This window comes from Rhinoraja longicauda, unplaced genomic scaffold, assembly GCF_053455715.1.
Source record: "Rhinoraja longicauda isolate Sanriku21f unplaced genomic scaffold, sRhiLon1.1 Scf001131, whole genome shotgun sequence".
NCBI classification, from domain to species: Eukaryota; Metazoa; Chordata; class Chondrichthyes; order Rajiformes; family Arhynchobatidae; genus Rhinoraja; species Rhinoraja longicauda.
This window is the reverse complement of record NW_027602347.1, coordinates 10,001-17,500: the sequence shown is the minus strand read 5'-3', so window position 1 is coordinate 17,500 and position 7,500 is coordinate 10,001.

The window sequence follows — 7,500 nt, the reverse complement described above, 5'->3', positions numbered from 1 at the left end:
CCGTTGTGGAGTCTGGCAAACGAGCCTGAAACACCAGCGGCCTTTGTTTGTCCGCTGGCCCGCTCGGCCTCTCCTGCGGTGAGACACGCGGCACCAGATCGATCGGAAACAGAGGGTTTTTCCAAGAGGACACACAGCCTGGGCCAGTCTCGGTGGGGTTCGGTGCCTGCCCGGCACACACTTCGAACTCGGTGCAAAAAATACTCTCACTGTATTACCAATGTCCGTCAATGAGTCCGCCGACTCTCGCCCAGAGTCGCGCTACTTTTACCGATCTTTTTGTGTCCCTTCGGTTTCTTCCCTGACATTTTTGCACCTCACCACACAATCTTTTCTAAGTGTCTCTGAAAATCGTGTTCCCGAAAATCTCCGGGCACGCCACCTCCATCTTCGCGCAAAACAAACCGTTTTGAGGTCGGCGGGAGTCGGCCCGGTCGTCCGTCCGGTCGTGTCGCACTGACGCCCGCCGCGGGGCCGCAAACTGCGGGGTCATAGAGACTTCCGGTGGTAAGTCGTTAACCGTGATCGGGACCGCCCGGACAAGAAATGCCATTTTCTGGCCGGCGGGAGACGGGCCGATAGGCCTGGCGGGAAAGGCGCGCCGCGGCCCCGCTGAAGGCCGCACATCGGACCTCCTCGACTTCCGCCGTCAAATCGTTAACCTGCGGCGGGCAAAAAAGAAGCGACGCCAGCTTTCGGACTTAGTGCAATTCTCGAATGTCGCGGCTGACTTGGCGGTACGAGCGTTCGGAAGTCCCGCCGGAATTGCGACGCTTCGAACGGTCGAGGCGGCCAATCTCGACCTCAGCGGCGGCACTGGCGCGATACACGTTTCTGCCGCCAGGGGGGGGGGGGGTGGGGGGGGGGGGGGGCAAGCCAGCCGGCCGGGGGCGCCCGGCGCCGATCCGGCGCTTACTCGACACGCTCGAGCATCCGAACCCGTCTTATCTACGGGACCGCCGTTGCCACTTGAACACCTTTCGCCGAGAGTATCCGGGCACCCCACCTACCCGCCGGAATCACGAACCACGAGGTAGAAGTCAGGAACCAACAGGAGAAGTCGTGAACTAAATGGCGAATTCATGAACCAAACGGAGAGAAGTCATGAACCGAGCGGTTTAGGGTCAGGGTGAGGGTTGTTAGGGTGAGGCCGTTAGGGTGAGGCCGTTGCTTCGAGCGGGAAGATGGGCAGCCCCGCCCCCCCCCCCCCCCCCCCCGTTGGGTGGAAGGAAACCTCTGCTGCGGGCCCGGCAACCATCCCGAACGGACCCGCTGGGTCCAAATGTCTGCCGCGGGCGGTCCTGCTGCGGTCGCGGGTTCGTTGGAAACCTCTCCTGCTGCTGGCATGGCCACCCTCCCCCCCCCCGCCCGACTGACGACCCTGCGGGCCCGGCGACCCGGTGTCCCGTTGCCGCGCGGGGAGTGATCCTCGGGGCCGTGCCGGGCGGGCCCAGCGACACGAAGAGAGTGGGGGGGGGGTCGGAGGGAGTGGCACTGGGGAGAGAGGGGTGGGGGAGAGAGTGCCCCCCCCCCATTAGGGGCGAGTTTATGCAGTCATCAGAGTTTATACCTAACCTCATGATGCTTTATTAGCCGGATAGGCTGTCTGACCTCGCCCCCAGTCCCTACTCCTTCCACTGGATTCTTCTTATACCCTCTTTTTCTTCGTGCCCCCCCCCCCCCCCCCCCCCCCCCCACGCAGGGAGGGTTCCAAGAGGAGGAGGGAGGGAGGGAGGGAGGGAGTCCCGGGGCCGTGAGAGAGAGAGAGCCTCATTAGCTGCTAGGTTCACCTCATTAGCTGCTAGCTAACGCGTCAGACCTTTTACATTCTTTAGAGGATTGAAACCTCAGGGCCTTTAACCCCCGTTCACCGTTTACACTCAACGATCCTTCCGAACAAAACCCTTACACATCTGTCCGTCCAACTGACCCCCGAGATACCTAACACGCAGATTAACACGTCAGCGGTGATCGGCGTGTCATAGAGGAGTCACAAAGACGGGCAAAATAGAGTGGTTGAATAAAAAATACTCACTCAATTGGCCGTGATTTAACGTAGCACACAATGATGCCAAGCCCATGCAAAGTCCAGTGGCCCAAGCAAACAAATAAGATAGATCTGGCTCGGCGTTCCTCATCTCCACATCGTCACCCAGCACGCCGACGCCCAATAACAATTCCCCCGCAAATTGTGCACCTCGAGCGGCAGTACTTTAAACGGCGCCGTCTTCGGCGTGGACGGCATGAACCAAGTCGGCAAGCATCGTCACCCAGCACACAGACGTCCACTAACAATTCCTCCCCCCTGCAAATTGCGCGCCGCGAACGGCAGTACTTTCAAGTATGCCGCCTTCGGCGGGGACATCGTGAACCAAATCGGCAGGCAGGCGTCGTCAGCCGGTCGACCGACCCCCAGTTGCATTGCCCCAACGGCCATTGTGCACTTCGAACAGAACAGTGCTTTTAAAATATTCCGCCTGCCGCGTGTACATCATGAAACAAATGGAAAGGACGAACCGGGCGTGCAACCGATGCACGGAGAGTGACAGGTCGTCAAGCAAGTCCGTGGCAATCCGTCGGCCGACTCGGCCGCGGCCAGCAGAGGCGTTTTGGCCCGGGCGCGCCGAACTTTGCGCGCCCTCGGTATGCGTAACACTAGCACATGCCTTCAAAACTCACTACAAAATAACCCCAAAGTATGCCGCCTTCCCCGTGGGCCTTGTTACCAATATCTTGCCCTGCTTCCTGATGCCCTTATGGGGTCGGCTCTGTTCTTGCAGAACCCTCAGGTGGTGCAGAGTCTGGGCCATTTTATCAATATCTTGCCCTGATTCCTGATGCCCTTATGGGGTCGGCTCTGTTCTTGCAGAACCCTGAGGTGGTGCAGAGTCTGCGCCTTGTTATCAATATCTTGCCCTGCTTCCTGAAACCCTTATGGGGTTGGTTCTGTTACAAAACCCTCAGGTGGTGCAGAGTCTGGGCCACTTTATAAATAACTCTGCCTGCATTAGGGTCAGGGTCAGGGTTAGGGTTAGGGTTAGGGTTAGGGTTAGGGTTAGGGTTAGGGTTAGGGTTAGGGTTAGGGTTAGGGTTAGGGTTAGGGTTAGGGTTAGGGTTAGGGTTAGGGTTAGGGTTAGGGGTAGGGGTAGGGGTAGCGGTAGGGGTAGGGGTAGGGGTAGGGGTAGTTTGAACTACTGCCGCTCCAGGCGCGCACTGTGCGTGGGTAATTTTCAGTGGGCGTCGGTGTGCTGGGTGACGATGCCGCCCAGACTCTGCACCACCTGAGGGATCTGCAAGAACAGAGCCGAACCCGCAAGGGTATCGGGAAGCAGGGCAAGATATTGATAACAAGGCCCAGACTCTGCACCACCCGAGGGTTCTGCAAGAACAGAGCCGACCCCATAAGGGTATCAGGAAGCAGGGTGAGATAGTGACACCATTTGTAAAACCGGCAAATCCCACCCAGGAAACATTGCAAAAATTGGCCTCTAATGCTGGAACGTGGGTAAAGCCAAACAAACACGACACGTTTTAAAAGAACGTTACTAAAACAGCCTGGGATATGCCCATGACAAAGGATAGGCCGAACCTCACCAGAAAAAAAGAGAGGGAGACCACGGCAGAGCTGAGGGATAAACATGAGATGGTGATAAAACCAGCAGACGAGGGGAGCAGTAGGGTTACAAATTAATGTCAATATGGGGCCTGCTCCCACTGGGTAATAGACAAAAACATAGAACAGGGTGACAGGAGAGACTGGATAGCACAGAGGATAACCCGTGAGCGAAATAATGGGGTGTATGCAGTTCAATGTAAGGAGTGTACCTTACGGTACATAGGCGAAACAGGTAAAACAGCCTCAGCGGTGATCGACGTGTCAAAGAGGAGTCACAAAGACGGGCAAAATAAAGTGGTTGATTATAGACAATAGACAATAGACAATAGGTGCAGGAGTCGGCCATTCAGCCCTTCGAGCCAGCACCGCCATTCAATGCGATCATGGCTGATCACTCTCAATCAGTACCCCGTTCCTGCCTTCTCCCCATACCCCCTCACTCCGTTATCCTTAAGAGCTCTATCCAGCTCTCTCTTGAAAGCATCCAACGAACTGGCCTCCACTGCCTTCTGAGGCAGAGAATTCCACACCTTCACCACTCTCTGACTGAAAAGGTTCTTCCTCATCTCCGTTCTAAATGGCCTACCCCTTATTCTTAAACGGTGGCCCCTTGTTCTGGACTCCCCCAACATTGGGAACATGTTTCCTGCCTCTAATGTGTCCAATCCCCTAATTATCGTATATGTTTCAATAAGATCCCCCCTCATTCTTCTAAATACCAGTGTATACAAGCCCAATCGCTCCAGCCTTTCAACATACGACCGTCCCGCCATTCCGGGAATTAACCTAGTGAACCTACGCTGCACGCCCTCCATAGCAAGAATATCCTTCCTCAAATTTGGAGACCAAAACTGCACACAGTACTCCAGGTGCGGTCTCACCAGGGCCCGCTACAACTGTAGAAGGACCTCTTTGCTCCTATACTCAACTCCTCTGGTTACGAAGGCCAACATTCCATTGGCTTTCTTCACTGCCTGCTGTACCTGCATGCTTCCTTTCATTGACTGATGCACTAGGACATCCAGATCTCGTTGAACTCCCCCTCCTCCTAACTTGACACCATTCAGACAATAATCTGCCTTTCTACTCTTACTTCCAAAGTGAATAACCTCGCACTTATCTACATTAAACTGCATCTGCCATGTATCCGCCCACTCACACAACCTGTCCAAGTCATCCTGCAGCCTTATTGCATCTTCCTCACAATTCACACTACCCTCCAGCTTAGTATCATCTGCAAATTTGCTAATGGTACTTTTAATCCCTCCGTCTAAGTCATTAATGCATATCGTAAATAGCTGGGGTCCCAGCACCGAACCTTGCGGTACCCCACTGGTCACTGCCTGCCATTCCGAGAGGGACCCATTTATACCCACTCTTTGCTTTCCGTCTGTCAACCAATTTTCTATCCATGTCAGTACCCTACCCCCAATACCACGTGCCCTAATTTTGCCCACTAATCTCCTATGTGGGAGCTTGTCGAAGGCTTTCTGAAAGTCGAGGTACACCACGTCCACTGACTCTCCCCTGTCAATTTTCCTAGTTACATCCTCAAAACATTCCAGTAGATTTGTCAAGCATGATTTCCCCTTCGTAAATCCATGCTGACTCGCAATGATCCTGTTACTGCTATCCAAATGCTCAGCAATTTCGTCTTTTCTAATTGACTCCAGCATCTTCCCCACCACTGATGTCAGACTAACTGGTCTATAATTACCCGTTTTCTCTCTCCCTCCCTTCTTAAAAAGTGGGATAACATTTGCTATCCTCCAATCCACAGGAACTGATCCTGAATCTATATAGAACATTGAAAAATGATCTCCAATGCTTCCACTATTTCTAGAGCCACCTCCTTAGGTACCCTGGGATGCAGACCATCAGGCCCTGGGGATTTATCAGCCTTCAGTCCCATCAGTCTACCCAAAACCATTTCCTGCCTAATGTGGATTTCCTTCAGTTCCTCCATCACCCTAGGTTCTCCGGCCCCTAGAACATTTGGGAGATTGTGTGTATCTTCCTCAGTGAAGACAGACCCAAAGTAACGGTTTAACTCGTCTGCCATTTCTTTGTTCCCCATAATAAATTCCCCCGTTTCTGTCTTCAAGGGACCCACATTTGCCTTGACTATTTTTTCCCTCTTCACGTACCTAAAAAAACTTTTGCTATCCTCCTTTATATTATTGGCTAGTTTACCCTCGCACCTCATCTTTTCTCCCCGCATTGCCTCTTTAGTTAACTTTTGTTGCTCTTTAAAAGAGTCCCAATCCTCTGTCTTCCCACTCTTCTTTGCTATGTTATACCTCCTCTCCTTAATTTTTATGCTGTCCCTGACTTCCCTTGTCAGCCACAGGTGTCTCTTACTCCCCTTAGAGTCTTTCCACCTCTTTGGAATAAATTGATCCTGCAACCTCTGCATTATTCCCTGGAATACCTGCCATTGCTGTTCTACCGTCTTCCCTGCTAGGGCCTCCTTCCAGTCAATTTTGGCCAGCTCCCGCCTCATGCCTCTGTAATCCCCTTTGCTATACTGTAATACAGACACTTCCGATTTTCCCTTCTACCTTTCCATTTGCAGAGTAAAACTTATCGTGTTGTGATCACTGCCTCCTAACGGCTCTTTTACCTCTAGTCCCCTTATCAGATCAGGATCATTAAAAACACTCACTCTATTGGCCGTGATTTAACCTAGCACACAGTGTTGCAAAGCCCATGCAAAGTCCAGTGGGCCAAGCAAACAAATAAGATAGATCTGGCTCGGCGTTCCACATCTCCACATCGTCACCCAGCACGCCGACGCCCATTAACAATTCCCCCGCAAATTGTGCACCTCGAGCGGCAGTACTTTAAACGGCGCCGTCTTCGGCGTGGACGGCATGAACCAAGTCGGCAAGCATCGTCACCTAGCACACAGACGTGCACTAACAATTCCTCCCCCCGCAAATTGCGCGCCGCGAACGGCGGTACTTTCAAGTATGCCGCCTTCGGCGGGGACATCGTGAACCAAATCGGCAGGCAGGCGTCGTCAGCCGGTCGACCGACCCCCAGCTGCATTTCCCCAACGGACATTGTGCACTTCGTACAGAACAGTGCTTTTAAAATATTCCGCCTGCCGCGTGGACATCATGAACCAAATGAGCAGGCAGGCATCATATCATATCATATCATACACATACAGCCGGAAACAGGCCTTTTCGGCCCTCCAAGTCCGTGCCGCCCAGCGATCCCCGTACATTAACATTATCCTATACCCACTAGGGACAGTCAGCCCCCAGCACAACGACGCCCCCGCTAACAATTCCCCACGCACATGGTGCGCTCGAGCTGCAGCACTTTAAAGTACGCCGCCTTCGGCGGGGACATCGTGAACCAAAGGAGCAGGCAGCCATGGTCACCGCCAGCACAACGACGGCGCCGCTAACAATTCCCCGCGCACCTTGTGCGCTCGAGCTGCAGTACTTTAAAGTACGCCGCCTTCGGCGGGGACATCGTGAACCAAAGGAGCAGGCAGCCATGGTCACCGCCAGCACAACCACGGCGCCGCTAACAATTCCACGCGCACCTTGTGCGCTCGAGCTGCAGTACTTTAAAGTACGCCGCCTTCGGCGGGGACATCGTGAACCAAAGGAGCAGGCAGCCATGGTCACCGCCAGCACAAGCACGGCGCCGCTAACAATTCCCCGCGCACCTTGTGCGCTCGAGCTGCAGTACTTTAAAGTACGCCGCCTTCGGCGGGGACATCGTGAACCAAAGGAGCAGGCAGCCATGGTCACCGCCAGCACAACCACGGCGCCGCTAACAATTCCCCGCGCACCTTGTGCGCTCGAGCTGCAGTACTTTAAAGTACGCCGCCTTCGGCGGGGACATCGTGAACCAAAGGAGCAGGC